The 22,746-nt window shown below is 31.7% G+C and overlaps 1 long non-coding RNA gene across 1 annotated transcript; it reads right to left on the reverse strand.

The window, feature by feature from the left end:
* Positions 1-1,331: 1,331 nt before the first annotated feature.
* LOC110992548 lies at positions 1,332-22,102 on the reverse strand. The gene is made up of 3 exons (XR_002600165.2): positions 21,794-22,102; positions 16,215-16,239; positions 1,332-1,368 (listed from the first exon to the last, which is right to left on the reverse strand). It is a non-coding gene; the product is annotated as an uncharacterized LOC110992548 (long non-coding RNA).
* Positions 22,103-22,746: the final 644 nt, after the last annotated feature.

A 22,746-nucleotide genomic window follows, 5' to 3' on the forward strand; every position in this document is an offset into this window, starting at 1 on the left:
ATCTATGCGCATGCGTACAGTAAAAACTGTGAATTATAGTTTGATTTACTTGAAGTACACGTTTTTTGGCATCGTTTATGGGATTGCGTCAGAGCAGCCTTGCACCCAGTAATTACACCGTAGAAAAACAAAAGAAAGCTGTCAATCTACAATAATTATCTATTAGAAAATACGTAATACAATGCACAAAGCCCATTGTGTTTATACAATGGGTGAGTCAGAAGAGACAATACGACAAGGATCAGTGTTGTACACTTACTTACATTTTATTTGGGACATAGGTGCAACGGGTTTATGCCGAACTGAATCATGGCAATATTGCACCGGAAAAGGCTATTTTTATAGGAGGGCAACAAAATTAAAAATAAAATTAATTAAATTGAAGACTATTTCAAAAGGAGAGAAGAAGAAATAAGTAACTTTAAAAAAATACATCAGTGGCGCTACAACCTCTTTTAGGTCTTAGATTTCTGAATCTGTTTCATGATCATATTTAAAAATCTAATAGATAAGTAGGTGATCAGTCTCCAGTGCCTGACACACGTCGTCGACTTTTTGGGTCTAAGACATGTCGGTTTCCTCACGATGTTTTCCTCCACCGTTCGAGCAAATGTTAAATTAATTAGTTAACTTTTACAAAATAAATTTAAAAAAAGTTTAAGTTATAATTTTAGTACATTTCAAACATACAAATATACATACAGTATTTAGAATATTCTTAACCTACAAAGTACTGGCACTAATTAAAAATAGAAAACTGAATCAAATTTTAAAAGTTTGCTCCATGTGGCAATGTTATTATCTTTTTAGAAGATACGACTGTTTTAAGTGTACGCTAGTGTATCGATGACAACGTAATGGAAAACATAATACCGGTAAACGGGTGGGGAAATGTTAGTAAAACTATTAAACGCGTAATGACCGGTTATTTTATTCTACTATTTTGAACTGTCATCGGCGTCTTAGTTATAAAATTCTAAATCAATTATTCACATAGGTAGCACACTTATGAACTTCAAAATAGAAATACATTAAATGATTCTAATTTTACATTTACAGCCAATAAAATCAAGGGCGTACAACGGAAGAGAAGTACTGGGAATAAATTCTCCGCCACTCTTTTTAATCGCCAAGTTTTTTGTTTTACAGTCAACACCGTTGTTATAGAGTTAAGAGAATTTTTATTTCAATTTTTATTAAAAAATTTGATATATCTACTGTATAATTTCTGTGTCATGTTCATCGGCAAAGAAGAGAATATTAGCTGAATACAAACAATATGATGTGAATAATAAAATTCAATTGAAAATAATGATTCAAAAACTTACATTGTTCCCAAAGAACTCGTTCCAATGGCCCAGTTGAATTCTGAAACAAAAGACATCAACTTGAGTAAAAAACAAAAGCGAACGAACAAAGAAAAAACGGTAAAGCATCAGTTATGTTTTTTGTGCGCTCAAATCTATGACCTTGCGCAACTAAGAGCACGGTGTCTCAGGTAGCTTGGTACATGGTGTTTATTATATTTCTATTATTTTATTGTTTATTTGTAATTACAATTGTAATTCCACTTTTGTGAAACACGTGGATGCTTCTCTAAAATATTAATGATAATTCCCAGGCTATTAAATTTTAAAAATAGAATTGAAATACTAGTAAAGATTGACGTCTGCATGCCCACACAAAAACGTAACAATTTACGTAAACAAAATTGCAAAATGCATCGGAAATATTCTCGCAAAAACATTCTATTTCCAACTTGACACACCAAGGGCAAACGCAAATTACTCTTATTTTGCACATCCTGTATTCGGTGCGTGACAAATTTGTATTTCGTATGTATCATTTTCAATTAGTGCTGCGTTCATTGACATTTATTTTGTTGTGTTATTGCAATGACATTACCGATAATATTATTCGTGCCGCGAGTTCAAGCCGAGTCAGGGACAGAACAGGATAAAATATATAGATAACATTATTTGAATATACAGATAATCTAATTATAGTTAGGGAATTTAGCAAAGTAATTCTCAAAGAAATTGAATTTCCACTGCTGTGAGCGACTTTTCTTCTATATATAAGAAAATATTTTCTTAAATAGAAAAAAACTGTAAGAGAACCTGCACGTCTATGAAGAGACTTAGCGCGAACTGTGGGTTTAAGAATTTGTGTTTTTTTTTAGTTATAACTTTATACACATATACATATTATAAAAAGTAAACACTTAGACAATAAAATGAAATAAATCAGTGGCGCTACCTCTTTAGAGCTTCAGATTTCTGAATCTGTTTTATGATCATTTTTCAATCTAATAGCCAAGTAGGTGATCAGCCTTCAATCGAGCGAATGTTAAATGCGCACATATAAAAAAGCCACAGCTGGGGATCGAACCGACGACCTCAGGTATGAGAGTGCCCCTGAAGCCACTAGGCCAACACTGCTTATAGACAATATTCAAAGCCAAAATAGATCGAAGAAAAAGACATTGTTACTGCTAAAATATAAAGTCAAAATCCTACTAAATTATTTCTACATTTAATTGTTACCATTTTGGAAATAATGGCATTATTATTATGTACAGAGCCAAATTAACGTCATTGACCAACAAAATACTTCATTAATATGACTCACTATTTTGCACAGACAATGAGTTTGCGTTTTTTCTTTGGTGCATTGCCCGCTACGACCTTACCGTCCGCGTTCTTTGTGTCCCTTACTTTTTGCATATCAAACAAAACAATTTAATATCATAATAAAAATTGTGTATGCAATTTAATATTAACTGGCATTACTTGATCACGAACTGTTTTCATTTACAAATATTCCAAAGAATAAGATTCAATTGTGCGAACAATATGTCAGGAACGGGATAAATTAAGAAGTCTCGGTTCTGAATATTAATTTAAACGCGTTAGTCTCAAAACCGTTCCGAATTGAAAATACTATCGTATAGCATTGCTAGTGCAGTAGCTGCTGTTGAGGTGCCTGTAGAATGCGATAGCGACCCCGGAGCCTCTGTATCTCGGCTTTGTATTTATCGGGGTGTTTTTAGTGGGTATTGTTCACCCAGAATAGCAGAGATTTTGGTGTGGGTCGAGTCCCACATACGCCTGCAACTTTCTAGGGCAGGGGATGCGCAAATGCATTTTCACCTCGAATATATAAAAAAGGACAGTAGTCAACACGAATTCATATTTCGAACACAGATTTCAAGATATGTTTTATAAAAGTAGCCAGTCCACCACATACATTTTTTAAATATGGAAAGGAGTTTTTATTAGAGAAGTCGTTGCACACTAAAAAAATATTACTATAATCGGTCGATAAAGCAGTGTAATATATTTTAGGAAAGATATAACTAAAAAGTATGCTCAGTGATAAGAAGTAGTTTTCGTAGGAAATTTCCAAATAGGAATTTTATCATAATATACAGTTAATAGCTGAAATAGCGTCTACGAGATAAACTAATAGCCAATTACACTTACACTTAGATATCTATGAGCGCCTTAATTACGACGACCTAAATATTTAATTATAATAGGACATCGATATAAAGTTCTTGACCATGCATTTTAACCAGCGATAAACAAGAAATTTACCGTTCTTACAGAATATAAAACAAATTTCTTAAGTCCAAATTGGCTTGTATTTAAGCGGGAAGTTATGTTATTATACTTTAGTTAGTAAGTAGTTTCCAATAACTTCTAAATAAATTTTAATAACGTTCGTGTAGTTTGAATTGTAATACCTTTACACAGTTACAGTTGAATTAAATTTTATTTATTTTATTGTCGTAAAGCAAAAAAATAATAATTTTATTTGTTTATCTATGTCACTGTTTATGGTTCTATGAATTTAATCACTTGAATCTCAGCCTACAAGTCACTACGAGACGTGGGAGCTGTGTCCCTAGCCTGTGGGGCTAGCTAGTGGGGCCTAGGGGCTTTAGCTACTCTCATCCCTAAAGTCGAAATTTTGATCCCCGGTACCAATGCACTTTCTACGTATATGCGCATATAGCATTTCCTCAAACAGTGATGGTTCGAGAACAACGGCCTTAGACCCAAAGCGGCGACGACGTGTCAGGCATTGGAGGCTGATCTACTTGCCTATTATTTACAAATGATCATTTAACAGATACAAAAATCTCAGTTAAAAATGTTAATGTTAATACTACTTAAATGGAAATCATTGTGCAACATAATACGCCTCATTAGATAATTCAAAGTCAAGTCATCAATTCTGATTAATTATTGACATACTACTGTAATGGCTATTTTAATAAAGTAAATAATTAGTTAAATCATTTGTTTTTATACGGCTATTTGCCGTCTACTTCCAACATATCTTATTACTTATTTGGATACAGTAAACCGTTTTTGTGAAACCCATTCACGAACATCATGGGTTTGTTGAGGTTTATGTTTCCATTTAGTTTTAATTTTTTTTAGTAGTTGCTTATGTTCTAATATAATCGAAGTAAATTTTGTGATGTCATATTTTCTTGTTAATTAATGCATGTTGTTTTAGAACTTGTAACTAAATAGATAACCTACACGATTTACAAAGACCCCTGGTGTGACCAAAGCAAATTAGTATTCACAGGTATCTAGATCTATATTGAGAGAAGCTACCGAACAAAAGATATATCACAACAGGGCAGTAAGCACCATACACGTCCAATGAAGGGACGACTGGGAAGAAATGCAAGGAGTACCACAACAATGATTGGCATATAAACTTAATTATATATAATTCTACAAGTATCTACTATTTTTATTTTTTTAGGAAAAGGGAGATTTGACAGACCTGGGCTGCCTAGTTCCTCAGCCACAAATCTGATCAAGTGGTTAAAAAAACTTAAAAATATGAGAAGATTATCGTTACAAGTAAAACGTACCGCACATTATAAAAACTAGTTATTAATTGGAACCATTATAATATTTTAAGCAATGATAAAAAACTAGAGCCTAAAGACTTTGATTTATGGCATACATTCATAATAACTCGCTTTATAAGTATCTTTATTTAAACAATTATTAAACTTGGATCAGTGTTGGCGTAGCGGTTTCAACGATTCTCATCCCAAGGGACGTTCGATCCCCGGCTGTGCACCAATGGCCTCACTATATTCACACTTAATACGTAAAGGAAAACACTGGAGGGCACCGGCATGCCTTAGACCCAAAAAGTACACGTGTCAGCCACAGAATGTTGATCACCTACCTGCCTAAATGAAATGATCACGGAACAAATATCAGAGGCTCAGACCTCAAAGGTTGTAGCGCCATCATATTGAAGTGATACACAGTATTCTAAAATCAGATCAATAGGCCCTTTATTGCTTTTCATAATTTATAATTAATATAACTATTACTTTAAGTAAGTTGTCACTACTCTGTTAAATTAATTAGTTAACCGTTACTATCAGAAAAATAATTACAGCCAAATGAACAAGTCCTTTAAATGAAAAGTTTTAAATTAATTAACAAATTAAAACCTACAGTCGACATGAAATGAATTTCTTAAGAACATAAATTTACACAAAATAACTCTAACGAGGGGCAGCAAGTATAAAATTACTGTAAAAAGATATAAAGTTATAATTTAAAAATTTTATCAGCGTACGATTGGACTCTGAGAAATACTGTGACAAAAACTAATTAAATTAACCGGCTGTGGATGAATAAAGATAAGTTATCTTTAATTAATGTAAAAGATTCGCTTATGTCTCGGCAATTACTAGAGTAAGTGAAACTTTTTAAATTCCGCTTTAGCAGATGGGAATTTCATTCGTTATATATTTTTTTATTCGTGAATTATACACATTTATTACTCCTGTCAATAATGATGTGTAACAATGTTGCTCTGTTTATAATACGTATAAAAACTCCTACACTTTATAATATATTATTTGACTATATTCTTTTTTTTAAATTTCAAATGTCCAGCCTGAAGCCAGATAAAAGTCCATTCTAACCCTTTCCCAAGTCGAGTTTGACCTACAAATTGCGTCTTAGCGTCAAAAGTCTAAAATTTCACTTTTCCGAAAAGTAATTCGATACAAACGCACAGTATGGCGCACTCACATGGTTGCCTAATTCTATTTGAATATCGAATTACAAAGTTAATTTGAATTTCGAATCACGCATAACCCTTCCCGCGCTATCGAATTAACGAATTCGAAATTTAAAATAAACACTTAACCTATTTTCGAGAGCGGCAAGATACCTGCACTTAAGTCGATTCGGAGAGGTCCTGTCAGTCGAGATATGTGGTTAGGCTTTGGACACACAGGGCGATTAAAGATTGAGCTTGAATTTAATTTGTCCCTTTATAATCGTTAATTGACAAGTGTTTGCTATCTACTTTTTACGTCTTATGTTGGGAATGGGTTATTCGTAAAATCAATAAATATGTAATTTATTTTATTATTACTTTTTATTACTTACAACAAATATGTGTAATAAGAAACATTTGCTATATCAGGATATTGCACTCGGTAGCAGAGGTCAAATGAAAGATGAAATCGTTGTTATACATTAAAAAAATAATACAATTGATTCCGTATTGGGACCGTAGTAATAAATTTTCAACGAAAAAATAGCAAATAGTTGTAGAGTAATTATTTTGACTGAGTAAATCCTTAAAATATAATTTGAATGTTATATGAAGTAGATATATGAAGAAGAAATGTTGTTGTTGGCTTGTGCTCCTTAAAATATTATACATATACATGCATGATGTAAAATTTCCCAGTGGTTAAGGTTAAGTTTTTTTATTCTAAGTGGCGTTTGTGAGGTTAGCTTAAACACAAAACTTTGTCTCTTTTTTCGTCAATTTCACAAATCATTGTTTTAATTAATTTCTAAGGGGTGAAAAAGCATGTGCCACCACACTATTGCAGAGTAATGAAAATAGGTCGAAAAAAGCTTTGGAGCTGTAATTAGATAAATTTAGCATATCTAACCGAGACTAGTGTACCCCAATCTTAAACCAACTCGTATCTCCACATTTCAAGGGTTTGTATTTACATTTTTTGCCTCAAATGTGGAACAAAAAAGGACAGAATAAATTTTAACGCTCACCAAATGTCCCTGCGACAGGTTGGGGTTTCGTTCCAATTTATTTATTTTAATATGAATGCATCTGATGAGCCCCAGATTACGGGAAATTATTACCAGTTTGAAAGAGTTGCATCGTTTTTTGTTTAATGATAACTTATGCTTGTATTTGATAGGTTTTATTAGGGTTAATGTTGGGTTCGGGTTTGAAAGTTTTTGTTATGAACAGGTTACATTCCTTAGCTGTTTCAAAACGATAAGTTGTTCTGCGACAGATACGCCACAACGCCAAACTTTTTAAATTTACAAAAATATATAAATACTGTATATTTGTGTGTTGGAAATATTGTCTACTATCAGCACAAGAGACGTTTATATATTTACAGTTATTGGGATTCGTAAGATTGTTTAGAACATGGACCGTCAATCTGTGTTAGTTTAATAAAATTATGATATACCTACCTACACATATAAAAATCGTTGTAAAAGAAAAAACTTGCCGATTACAAAAAGTGGCAGAGAGTTTATTGCCAGTTCTTTTCTTCCGCCCTTGATTTGAGAACTTGCAACTGGCAAATGTAAAATTAGAAGCATTCAATGTATATTTCTTTTTTGACGTACTTAAGTGTACATTGTGTTACCTACATGAGTTTTAGAGTTATACAAGTAAATTTTTTATATCACGATCTTTCACAGGAGAACTAGTAATACAAGCATTATATACCTACACATATTGTCTCTATTATTTATTTTTTATAGAACAGTGTCGGCCTAGTGGCTTCAACGCGCCACTGATTTGTTTATTTTATTATAGCTATTATAACGATATAATCATCTATGTAATAAACGATTAAAAAGTTCGATAATTAAGTACATAGGTTCTGTGACCGAGACATATCAAAATATAATATCATGCGATACGTCAACCGTACAAGGCAACTTAATTAGCACAGGCTTGCGTTTGCGCAAAAAAACTTACACAAAATGGCGGATGATTCTAGCGGGGGGAGCGATTAGTCCACGTCATTCGTTGCACGCCTGCGCACTGATGGATCGAGGGCCCTTTGGCGTTACTTTTATTTATTTTATTAGCGAGCCACCCCGGCTTCACACCGCTCTTGCATACGCTGACGACCGGAAATGGTTTAAATTTGCAATACTCTCTATATGTAAGTTTTTCTAAATATTTATATGTTTATGTTTTAATGAATATTTTATATGTCATATTTTTATTCTTGTGATTATTTTTCTCAAACGTGTGGTGTTGAAATGAGGACAATTAGATAATTAAATGATACATATGTACGAAATATGTTATAGAAAGGATATACACGTGAAAATGACATGAGAACTGAGGCGCGGCGCTAATCAGATCTATGTAACTTCCTCAGCAGTAGCTCGCAATACACACGCATAAATGACGAGAGGACAATCTTAAATTTCCACAGAGTTATTTGTCAACACAATTTATTGTAACACCTCTTTCAATTACCTAAAGATTATAAAAGTGCGTAGGACTATAAAGATATTATGATGACATTTGGTGAATGTTTGGACCACCCATACTCGTTAATACGGATCGCATCGATAATATGTATTTATAAAGATAAGTGTATGAAATGTTGAAAGGACTAATGTATATGTTGGGAAGAAGTTTTTCATGTAATATGAAGATATATAAGGAGACAAACGTGTCCATAATAAGATAGGTAAAATATCGTCTTTTGACACTTTGTTACCAACGCATTCTGAGCTTTTTGGACTTGTAACACCCAGAGATCCAGAAAGTTTAGAAATCTCATTGTGACTGGCAGACTGGGGGGCACCAAACCTGACCGATCCTCTACTCGCTAGATCAATCAAGGCCCTTACAGGTCTAACCATCACCAAGGCGCAGAGGCCGAAGACGGGAAAGTGGAGGAAGTTGTGCGACGCCACTAACACGATCTTCAAAAATGATCGACTAAAGAAAAAGATATAAATCTTATTTGAACTTTTTGTACTCAAATTCACCAGCGCATATCTTTGATTACTATAATAATAACCGCACTTTATTTCAGATACTTTTAAACTGAAACATATTGATATTTCTATCATTTCATTCTTTTTAGGTATGTCTGTGGCCTTTTTTGGCAAAGTCCTTCAAATCCCTCTATTTCAGTCAACACTGTGCCACTCTCTGCCATGTATGCCAGTACCACCTCCTGTTTTTTAATTTAGTCTATCTAAGTACCTTTTTAATTGTCCCTTCTGCGTTTATTGTTGGGTACCAGTTTAGTTCTTGTTCCACATTTCTCTTCTTGCCAAGTTACAAATTTCCGATTTATTTAGATATTTTTATATTTATAGATGAATTTTTTTTAGGTAAAGGATAATACTGTTGTATACAAATTAGTTTGAAACACATTTTACTTGTTTGTATGTTAAAATGCGCACCAGATGTCAGAACCACACGCAGCAAAACATAACAGCGAACTGAATTTATGACCGCTATAAACAGTTCCTTAAATATGTTTACACAACTTAACACATTGTGATCACAACTTTATTATTTAAGGCGCGTGAAATGGCAGTATTTTATTTTAATTATTAAAAAAAATATATAAGCGAAATATCAAATTGAAAAACTAAGCTATGACTTCATTTACAAGTCTGTAAAGGGACTTTTAATAATAAATATTTTTAAATATGGATAAAACATTAAATAGTCTTATTAATGTGTATACTACATTATAAAATAATACTTTTCCAAATACCTAAAATTACGCTACGTATATCAAGCGACGAAGATTTAATTGCGATCTTTAAATTTAAAATATGGAATAATTGTATTTGACTATATACATATATATATCACACGAGAATAGGAGACGTTAGAATATAATGAAAGCAGCTGAAAGCCGGTTACCAAAACCGGCACATTAGAATTAGTTAGGTTATGTAACAAAAGTTATGTTTATATATTACACTGCCACCCAGCAATAAAGGTTTAATACTTAATAATAATCTAAAAATTTACCATCATTTACATCATAATCTAACTTAAAAACCCGAGAGCTCAACGAAGAACTAAAAAGTATTTAATAATTTAATAACAATATTTCTTGTTTATTTTGTATTACTTGTACTACTCATTGCTATTACTTTAAATGTATTAAACGATAATTTTTATAAGGAGTATTCTTTTAGGACTTACTCGCTACGAATTGATAAAAATAGTTCGCATAGCATAGCATATGAAAATACTAACACCGTTGCGTAGATTGTGAGCCAAGCAACAGGCTCAAGGTAAAATAAACGCGGTACGTTTAGGGGCATAGTTCAAAATATATAGATAATAATAATTATAATGAACCCGTTCGTTACGATCTAACAATAGTATGTTTTGCATAACAACAGTTAACAGCTGTGGCCATGTGGTAGCGATTTTTGTGTTTAATATGTTTCGTTGTATTACGCGTTCTTATGTATCGTGATTATAAGATGGCGGTGCATACAATATAAGATAAAAAATCCCAGAGGCTCTTTTATCTATGCCTTTTAATAAATTTAAGAAATGTATTAAAGAAAAGCTGTGTAAAAAGGCTTACTATAAAGTTAGCGATTATCTAGTTGATAAAACCTGGGACTAGTGCTGGGCAGGCTGCTTCTAATTAATCTGCTATATTTTAAATATTGTAGTATTGTTTGATGATTTGCTTTTTCAAAAGAGTACCGAAAGTTTTTTACGCCGGCTTTTTCTCTCGGCCTACACCCTCTGTCTTCTTTGCCGATGAGTAGGGATGCCTACAGGTTCGAATTTAATGACGTGGAATAAGTGATAACTAGATGATCTTATGTTCCAAAATAAACGTATTTTATTTTATAGAGAAATTTCATGATACATAATGATTGATTACTTTAGACTCCTGACAGAGAATCCCACGCTATTTACTGTTTTAGTACGATTTCGCAATTACTCTAATAATTTATAAATACCTTCTGTATATAAACTACTTTATACATATCTGTTATATAAGAACAATTTACATATAAGAAATATTTTGTTAACTAAATCCATAAGATCTGTAACAATATAATTGTTAAAAAACACTGTTATAGATAAGAGACAGATTCAAATCCAATTATCAGATGTCGCTTTTTCTGTATTTAACTAGTAGAGAAAAAGCTACATTAATCTTTGTTGCACTATGCGTAGTCACGTGTTAAAAGTATTCAGTTATTAATAAATGATAAACTCCCGAACGCTTTTGATAGTCACGTATTATTATTACTTAAATAAGTACCTACTATTACATTTTTGAATTATCATGTTCCAACGATAGTAAAGATTTCTACCATTAATAGAGTACTTACCTATGTAAATAAAAAAAATTGAATGATTATGACCCGAGAACTGATGAACATTGACAGAGCTGCTGAGCAACGCAACTGGAATTCGATGGGCCATACACTAACTTGAAGAGACTCCAATTATATCCCAAGCAAGCTTGATTGGAACACGCAAGAAGGAGCATGGCTAAGCAAACCTGGCATAGTACAGTTTCAGATGAGACGAAAAGACTTAGAGTGAGGTGAAATACGAGGCTGAAGGCCAAACGATGGGGGCTCTAGACGCCCTCTGCCCCATCTAGTTATAGGACATTAAGTCAAGGCATATTGTTTATCAGCAATTAATTAGCTTTCAGGTGGGTAATTATAATACAATATAGTAAAGAAGGTTAATCTTAACTGACTTATTAGTCATATGCTAGATCGCTCAATGAAGATATTTTATTTAAAAAAAATATAAGTAGGTTAAATAATTTCAACGTATTAAAAAAAATCTAAAAATTCGTTTTACATTTACTAGTTTTTTTTTGTATATTGCAACGGTTTTCATATCGTTTTGAGGTTGTATATAATTGCTGTAATTTTCGTTTACAGTTGAGGGTCTAATTATGTAATTGACTTGCCGAGTTCCAACATTTTGCACGTTTTAACTTTCGAGAAATAAGGGTTTATCGGCGTACTTTTATAGTAATTGCTAACTGCTGTTAAAAGGGGAATATTTGTTTTATCTATATACTCCTTTATTTTTTTTTAAAGAACAGGAAAAACGGACAGCTCACCTGATGTTAAGTGACACCGCCGCAATTGAACACTCAATGCCAGTCGCGGATGCGTTGCCGGTAAATCGAATTGAGCCGAATATGTTCTTTAAAAAATAGGTTGTACTCATGCAACGACAACTTAAAAATTTTAAGTCGAAAATCTAAAATTGTTGGTCTTTTAAGCAGTCAGACAACTAGATTTTAAAATAAAATTTGGCTATTTTAGTCAAAAATTAATCTCCGTAAAAGCCTAACATTAATTACGTATAAATTCACCGTGACGAGTTAAAATTAAAAGATATTTCTGAAATCTTAAAAGCAATTTATAATAATTGTATTTAAGTTCAGTGACTTCAAAGGATTCTACAAGGTCATATATCAAAACAAAACTTCATCAAAAATTATGTGCAATCATGAATTTAAATTTGTTTATAAAAATAAACCTGTTAAATTAAACCGTACAAATTCTTAATTAGCGGGCAACGCACTCGCGAGCCCTCTGAGAGTGTCCATGGGCGGCGGTATCAGATAACATCAGTTCAGCCTCCTGCCCGTTTGCCCCCAGTTCTATAAAAATAAAATCTATTGTAAAGACCCAAGTATTGCTTTAATATAAAAAATGACCTTTGGCCTGACCAAAAAACATCACTATACAGTGTTTAAAAATAATCCTTTAAATAAAATTGTATTAACTAAATTTGTCTTGTAAAGGAACAAATTATTGCTATAATATAAATGTATGTTTTAGCGTGTTTAACGATGCACTAAGGAATTACCAAACCAACATTGATACCAACCAATTACACTGTTTTAATTTAATTTCTCTTGTATATTATACGTCCAAATCCTTGCTTCAATATATACCAACATCGCTAAAGTGTTTAAAACTAATTCAAAATTAAAATTCAAAGTTCATTGATCTACCGAAATCTGCCTCAAGACCGAACATTGTTCACACATAAATTACAATCGAAGCATAATATGGGAATCGGCTAAACAATGGAGCCAAATCTTAATAAATGATCACATTCAAATGGGGTGAAGACATAACCCTTCCAACACGACACCTGGCCGCTTAGACACCGGAGTCAAAAATTTCCTTTATCGCATTAGCATAATATTTATAATATTAACAATGGGATGCTTTATTCAAAGTAGCACTGATTCTTGTATTTGACATACGGTAGCGTTATTGTGTTTCGAGATAAGGGATATAACAATAGCTTTGTGATCGTGGTTTGTAAGATTTCTTTGAAGCATTTAAACTTCGAATTTCTAGTTACAATTAATCTTAGATCCGCATTGTCAATTAACGAGAGGAGAGTTGGCGTAGGTAGGTTCGCCTTCGGTTCACCAATGGACTTTCTTTCAATGTTCGAACGATGAAGGAAAACATCGTGAGGAATACGGCTTGCCTTAGACCTAAAAAGCCGACATGGCAGAAACCTACCCTATACATAACCTACCAAATGATCATAAAGCACAGAAATCTGAGGCAAATGAGGTCTTGCGCCATTGATATACTTTAAATAAATTAACATTTCCATCAGATTTCACTGTTACCATAACTTTAACTCTACAATTTATATTTGCGTTTTATATTGTAATACTTGTTATTTAACTTCGATTTTGTTCCCTATGGAGTAGAGACTCTTGGGACTTGGGATTCAAGTGCAGAGGCGCTAATTATAGAATTAAGTTGAAGCCTGGTGGATAGCACCATAGAGCTGATTCTTTTTTCGCTCAGGACAAGCAAGCTCATACAGCGAGGAAATGCCGCCAGCGTTAAAGGTGCCACAGAGACTTAACTTTTTCAATTTACCTTAATTTTCTTTTTAATTATTACTATAAAGGTTATAACTGTATATATGTTTGAGTTAAAGATTATAAACATACAATCCGTTTGACATTAATTCCAAACATTTCATAATTCGTTGTCGAAAGCGATGCGTTGTAAAACTAATCGACTTTCTAATCCAAAGATATCGATTGCATGAACCCAATTTAAAATAAATCCATTGAACCCGACAATAGACACCGACCTTTTGTCTGGAAACCGTCAAATGATACGCATTAGTTTTTTGCTTCATGAATACATTTAAGACAGGAAGGATGTGAAAGTCGGGGGTATTAAGGACACCGTATGTCGGCGAAGGGTTAGGGGCCTAAGACCGGCTGTGCAAGAAATAATAGTTATAAGGATTATATATTAAGACTATTTATTTGATGACCTATTACATGTAAAGACGTAAAACCACAATTGTAGGTTATCATTTTATTGCTAAGAAAGTTCTTGATTAGTTTTACTATAACAGTGTTTTTCAACCTTTGTTGTGCCATGCCCAAGATCCCCAAAACATATATAATTTTGGATATTAAAAAATTGAATTAATCTCTAAGGAAAATTAAATTATAGGTTTTATAAAATTCAAATTAAATAAAATTCAAAATAATTTTCGAATAGCCCCTTAACAATAAAATAGCCCCCTGTGGGGCGTGGGCTCCACGTTGGGAAAAACTGAACTAACTTCCATGTATTCATAGATTCAAATCACAAAAAATGAAGAGCATAACACAACTAATGTTATAACACCCACTTTTCAGAGACTATCTTATAAGTTAAGGCTATAAGATACATATTTAACCAAAGGTATGACAGATCACAGAAGTATTATAAAAAAAATTACACAAAAATGCTTACTGGATTAGAGATACATTATCGAAACCCTATCGTAGTCCTTAAGATAGCATTCTGAGAAAGAAATGTCAATGATAATACGAATGTCTAGATTAAGGTGAAAGTTAGATTAAGTATAAGATAAGCGATAATTTATATTCGAAAAACCTTCATTTTCCTTAATAAATTTTTATATATTTATATTTGCTAAATAAATGTGTAATCAATATTTTAAAGTTAAATCCAGACAAGTGTAAATACCTATACAGTCAAACCTGGATAAGCGAAAGTTTAAGGGAGCACAATCTCATTCTCGCTTATAGAGGTTTCTCACTAACCCGAGTTTCTCGACAATGCAGGTACATGTGTAGTGTTTCTCTCTTATATAGGTACGCAGCAATAACAAGACATATATTCATGCACTATGTAATTTTATTTTATTTAGAACTTATTTACACTTTAAAAAATCCCTCAATTTCGTTTGTTATCTATATATATTATTGTAATCTAATAATTAAATAAAATGTATAATACTAAATATATGGCGCGCTATAATTCAATTCAATTAACGTCTACGCGTAAAGTTCACCGGTCAAGTTTCACGTCGGTATAATAAATTGAATATTAATACTGTAAAATATCTTATCGAATTTGGGTGCTTTTAGAAGTGTCATCAATCAATTTTTTTTTATCAACTTTCTCCTTGAAGTTTTTACAATGATTAAATGTTTGTCACGGCTTATTGGCGGTGCCCATGAGACTTATTTTAGGATATTTCTTTCGACTTTGCACGACATTATTTTTTTTTAACTTAAAAATAATTGCTTGGTAAAGTTTTTTATTCGTTCCAGTAATTGCAACAAATAAGCAAATTTCTTATTAATATAGGTTAAACTCATAAAATGATTTTTTTGACACTTAAAATGTTGATAACATATTTATTTTACAATAAAAAAATTTGAAAAAAGAAATAAAAAATATAATTAACCTATACTGTTTTGAATGAAGTGTCAATAATTCATTCGACTAAGAAAAATGTAGAACCCATTGGTAATGCGCCTTAGACACACGTCTAAATCGCGACCGTTGGGCACATTAATTTCGGCCATTTTTGACTAATCTATACTATTGAGTAATATAGGAAGCTTCGATTAGGCCGGCGCGACCGGATTCGAACTCAGGCACGGAGCGAGCGTTCAGCCGACAACATAAGCTTGGCGCCATTGCGGCTTTAAGATTAATGTTGAAATAATGAATAACAAGAATAATGTTTTTTTAAATTCCATTTACAAATCTTATAGTACAGACAGCAAATATTTTAAGACATGAAAAATCCAGAGAGAAGTTATTAGGTTCATAGAAGAAAGTTAAATAAATTACCTGTTTTTGTTGCGCTTTACGGAATCTGTAACAAAAAATCGTAATTTAATAGATAGTCGATCTTTTGATGTATTTTGTATAAAGAAACCGACAAAAAATTTATTTATATTATTTAGTACTAAATTTATACGGAGATTATATTTTAATTTAAATATTTATTGTATATTTCAGAATCTAGTTTTCTGGCTTAAAAACAAGAAGTTCTTCATAGATATGGGCTTACATCAACAACAACTTAAAAAATTGTCTTAAAAGATAAGATGTCATTATAAATATTGACATCGTAGTTAAGTATTAAATTAAATATTAAGTTATCAAGAAATGGAATCTCAATTACAATTCATCAGTTCATACACAATGCAATGAAGGGAATCGAACACGCAACATTAGTAAAAAAAGTTAACTGTAAATATATTTTATGAGCCGTATAAAAATTGCATGGGACAAAAAAATTGTTGCCAGTAATTAATAAGAAAAATAATACCACAGATAAGCTTACATTGTTGATTGGCATAAATAATTTAATAATAACATAACATACAAGTGCATTTTTTTTAAATTATAGAAATAATTAGCTATGTTACTCAGGGATTATGCAGTATTCTTACAGTTGTTAAGGGCATAAAGCACGGCACAAAACACAATTTACACGCCCTTAGATGTTAAAAAAAATATTCAAACAGTGGAAGATTTTTGAATTAAAACCAGTATTTTTCAGTTTATTCATTACAGAAACAAATGTGTCCATGTATCCACTTTTACCATAGACAATATTTTCGCCAGCACAAAACGAACAAAGGCTATTCCATATTTATTACCGGCACTTAATTATTTAATCAATGCCCTAAGTAGTTTTGTACCTATCCGATATTTTAGAAAATTATTTTTTCTAAATACACTTTCAAGACATTTCTTTCAATGTAAAAAATACAAAATGTGAAATATATAATATATTTGTTTAAATATTGTATAAGCTGTGGGAATACTGATAAGCAAATAAAAAATAAATGTATTAATACATCATATACATTGACAATTATTTAATTTTCATTAACGGGCTACCGTCATAAATTTAGATACTGGTGTGTATGTGTATACTTAAAATCTCATTCTATAGTTATTTTTTAAATTAAGAATCAATACTCTATAATAAAAATACCCTTCAAACGCCCCTTGAACCGTAAATCTTCAAGATTTTAATTACAATACCTCAAGATCAATTAAAGTAACCACAGCGCATTTATCACTTGTTACAAGTAGGTAATAAATGTTTAGAAGTGGTTCTATTGTTGCGTCTTTTGTGAACTTTCTTTGACATATATGAATTGGCTGCTACTTTACGATGCTTTGACAGCTGAATTGAATTTATAAATTGACATTAATAAATTTTACTTTTTTGACACAATTTTAACAAATGTCACCCGTGAAAGCATGCGACGGAATAGTTAAGCAATTCTAATTTAGGTACTTATAATTGTAATAACCCTATCACAACAGTATTAAAGTACAAATTTATATATAAAAATGTGTATTGGTGCTTAGTAAATTACGAAATAAATTTCCTGGGTTCGAAAAACAAAACAGTCTAAAACAAGACTTTTTAAATAATATTTTAAGTCATTTAATGAAGAAAAAGGATTTAAATCATTAACTACAACTTAACATATACTTCCATAATATTGTTAAAGTTATGTAAATTTTTTTAACCATAACATTAATTACTAAAGAAACACAGAAACATAAAAATAATCAGAAAAGAAAATAAAAAATACTGTTTTAAGGGAGATTGGTACATTTTCAGTGTGTGTTGTGCTTGTAACTGGCCCTGACTCAGCATTATGCTGTGTGAGCAGACGTGTTCAACAGCGTTGGACATTCTGCCAGAGACCAGAACACTTAGTTTGCGCCTTAGTATATAAGTTGTTTATTAGCACTACTGTATTATTTACGATAACAATATTTACTTAGTAATAAATTGTCTTATTAAGTGTAGGTACACAGAGTAAAGTGCTAATTAGATACACGTGGAACACCGTCAATAATCAAAAAGTATGTATTACGTTCTAAATTTGAATTTAATACACCTAGGACATCACTTGTTGCTAGCCCAGACAAAACTAAATCATAATAATTGCATTTAACTAAGCTCTCACTAACTAACTCTTACGTCTCTTTCTGTCGAATTGTATTTACGCCATGGTAAATACAAACAAATTAATACTAAAAAGGCTATTTCCTATTGTTTACCAAATGCATAGGTTCAAAAGCTATATAATTTCGCATTAAAGCCTTAACCTTTTTTAACCTGAGACTATTTAAAAACGAACACAACGGGAAGTTCATTAATAATAATTTATTTTAAAAATTAATATTATTATATTAATATTTTAAATATGAAGCTTTGTAGTTATGAAAACATTGGCTCAGTGGTTTTTGAGATTGTCACACACTCACAGGTCTGCCACCTTCAAAACACTTGCTTTAATTTTTGTGAGAAAAAAAAATAGTATTATTAATGTTTTTTTTTTTTGCTTATATTGTTTTAGCGGTAATCGACACTTTTACCCACGAAATCCGTGACCAATCAACATAGAGGTAGCACGACACTTTCTACATAATTATAATTAAGGCTAAATTGCTTGAATATACCAAAGAAAATTTAAATTATAGAAAATTACATAATTATTTTATAAAATTTTGTGTACCACACTACTGGGTTCCAATTGAACTTTGTGTGTTCGCCAAGGCACGAAAAACGCCGCTACGATGTAGGCCTCAGATTTCTTTCGTATTCATTTGTTTTTATAGCCAAGTGGGTGAAAAACTCTATGCGTTCATGACGACTGTTAACCTACGCGTGATGCACAGCCGGGGTTCGAATATACGAACAAGATGCTCAATACCTGCTGCATTCATAATAGCGACAGTAGAATACAATTTATATTAAACAATCGTACTTAACAAAAATTAAAGATCCATTATATTTTACCGATTTTATCATGTAGGTAGCCTTGAATTATATTTAGTCGCTCTAGAATTCAAATCGCATACCAGAATTACTACAATGTAATAGACAACACATATTAACTACAAGCGCGCTTGAATAGATATAAAACAATTTAATATGGTTTTATTACAAGTATTATTATATAACGAGCTTAGCTTTATTTGTCATACATTTTTTTTAATTCTTTATTTTATAGTACAATATATCACAGTATGTTACATTAGAAAACCGCTGTAGTTTGTATTAATGTAACCATAGCAAAGTAGTTAAAGATCGAATCGATCGATCGAAAGTCGATTATCTAGTCTGAAATGGTGTTTTAGAATATCTGTCATCCTTTAGGCTAATATAATTTCACACCAAACTGTTTTATTATTTTCAAATATATATTGATTTTATAATCATATTAAGTAGTAGAGATTATATTAGAGTCTGATCCGTTTTAACGTTAGAACAAACACTCAAATATACGCATTGTTTATATAATGGTTTTTGAGGAAAATATATTCCGGAACTAGTCGTGATAAACTATAATTATAAATGTGATATTCAAGTTTTAAACCACAAACTGTATGCTTTCCTGGATTCGTTTCATTAATCTTAACGATTATTTAAACTGAGATGAGTTTATATTAAAATAAAATTCAGGTCACTCCAATGGTTAATTATTCTAACTAGTTTAAAATCGCCAAACAATAAGCAAAAGCGAGTTGTGTGAAACAAAAACTGTTATATTATAGAGAATTATATAAATACGTTATAATACTGTAGGGATGATTTAAAACAAGAGGAACGTAAGAATAACATTACAAGTAAAATTATCAAAAAAATAAGTGATTACTAAAGGTATCTTACCTTAAGGCCATAAAAAAGTGACGTGGTATAAAACAGCATATCGGTTAAGAACACAAATTTACTATTTATATATTTTTATGAACAAACTACTTAACATTACGAATTGATGATCAAAAAAGAACCTACAGATTTGTAGTTGAAAATTCAAAAAGTACATAGTAAATAATTAATGTTTCACATAAAAGCTAGGTGTTTTAATTGTGTAGTACACAATTCAAGAACACAAAAACATCAGTTGAAGCAAAAACAAAAGTTGCTCACGGCGAAGTAAAATTTTTCGTTTATTTATCACAATGTTATATTACAGGAAATCACCTCTATTTTCGGTTAAGTTCTCAGATTTCTGAATCTGTTTCATAATTTGTCAATCTAATAGGCAGGATCAGCCTTCTGTGCCTCGACACGTCGTCGACTTTTTGGGTGTAAGTCAAGCCAGCTCCTTACGATGTTTTCCTTCACCATTAGAGCGATTGTTAAATGCGTATATAAATAGTCTATTAGTGAACAACCACGGTTCGAATCTACGACTTCAGGTAAGAAAGACTAACACTGCTTTTAAAAATAATTGTATATTTTGTAATATTTTTCAAAAATTCCGTTACATATCTTAATAGAATGTTTTATTGTATATTATTATATTCTTATTTCTAATTAAACCGTACATTACGTTATCTGTGGTTTCTAACGAGTTATTAGTTGAATATATCCTATGCCATTATTGTCTTTTGGTCTACACAGCAATTATGCCTCAGCGTTGTTGATGACTACTAATCATAGGTCTAACAAATGACTAGTATCTACACTTTATGGGTTGATTTGTATATCTATGGTCGTTATATAGAATTTATCACAGGTATTTAAGTATTATTAATTGTCATACTGATTTTTCATTGTGTATTCCAACAGCTATATAATTTTTCTGACACTTTAGAATTTTTCCACTAGCTAATATATAATTTATTTGTATGTAAAAAAGCTAAATATTCCTTAATTTTAGTATATAATCTTTAAGAAATTGTAACAAAAAATGTATTAATATACATATTATATTTGCATTTATTATCCGTATATTTTTCTGAACGTGTCGGTTCCTCGCCTAGCAACCCCGATAACGTGAACAAATTATTACAATTATTTTGTACAATTTATGTAACAAAAATAAACACAAGATAAGCTGTGAAGGTGAGACGATGACAATTTTACACGTGTTAATATTTAAATATTTAAAAATGATTAAATTCACATTCATTCTCAAAACATAAGGAGAATTTTAAACTTTGTCTTAAACTGTTATATTTGTCAGTTTTAATGTTTAAAATACACTAAACGGTAAATAAAAGGCTATCATTTTTATTAAACAATACTACCCGAAAAGTATTTTAAATAATGAAATGGTTTGTCGACTTAAAATTTTTAAAAAATGTCAGTAAATTTTTCAAAAATCTAAAAAGATTGGTGTTGTTGAAATGTTGAGCCGATTTTAAACGCCTAGCATTATTTGTACAGAAATTATATTTTTATTCACTCAAACTAGATAAGGGCTAGTCAGTGTCGTGGCAACAAGATAAAAATGTATGACATTTATCAACAAAACGTATGTTATGCCATTTGATAAAGCGTACATTTTAGACAATAATTTTTAACCTTAAATAATTATAGTAGGTTTAACACTGGATAATTTAAATTACGAATAATCTCATATAAATTACAAACTTACCATTTATTTAAAGATGATTTTCTAAGTCGACTTTTTAAATTCAAATCGAATTTTCTTTGAAATCTTGTTGAAAATCCGCACTGTTCACTGACCGTCACAAAGCCGACTCACACGTAGCAAGAAATAAATAAAATTTAAATCCACGTTAAGGTTTAAATTCTTCACCTTCCTTCACTGTTGTCAAGTTTTAAAAACTATTTTTTTTTTTCTAATAAAAAATATTTGGATACGTGTTCGCGCCTTGATTGTCGAAGCAAGAAGGCGCCGCGCGGCGCGGGCATCACTGATGCCATGCAAACGAATTGTGTAAACGCGCGCTCTGTTGGCGAGTGGCGATGGCGCGGGGGCGTGCGGGGGTACACGCACACCGATACCCCCCTCCCCCGTGTACAGCTCTATCAAACCTATTTTGTATACATGTCACGCAAAACTAGTCCCTATGGGTTAGATACAAGCTAGACGCAACGAGCGAACCGCGACCGACAATCGGAATGTGAGGCGAGAGCCCCATTTTCCTCACGCGTTAGTAAGGGACAGACGACCATTAGTAGTTGAAGCGCGTAACGCATGTGTGCCGAGAACGGTGATACACGGTACACCGCTAGTGACTGCTGACTGCAGTTTCATAGTTTATAGTGCGTAGGGACGTGCTGTACCATAGATTTAGAACCCCAACATACTTAACTTGATTTGTAATCACTGAAATTTTGTTGAACTAGTTTTTTTGGCAACTTTGAAACGAATATAAACTTGAAACGAGTTGAATAGTGGTTAAGCAGGTTAATAAATTTGTTTTTGGTATGATATAAGAAAAACCGTCACACAGAAATAAATATAATTAACATAATGCTCATTAAACATGCACAGATGTTGAGAGGAACTTTGTTAAATACAAAGAGTAAAGACCTTTTTGGGTTTGAAAAACATTGTGATCCCACGCAAAACGATTAAAA

This window comes from Pieris rapae, chromosome 13 (assembly GCF_905147795.1).
Source record: "Pieris rapae chromosome 13, ilPieRapa1.1, whole genome shotgun sequence".
NCBI lineage: Eukaryota > Metazoa > Arthropoda > Insecta > Lepidoptera > Pieridae > Pieris > Pieris rapae.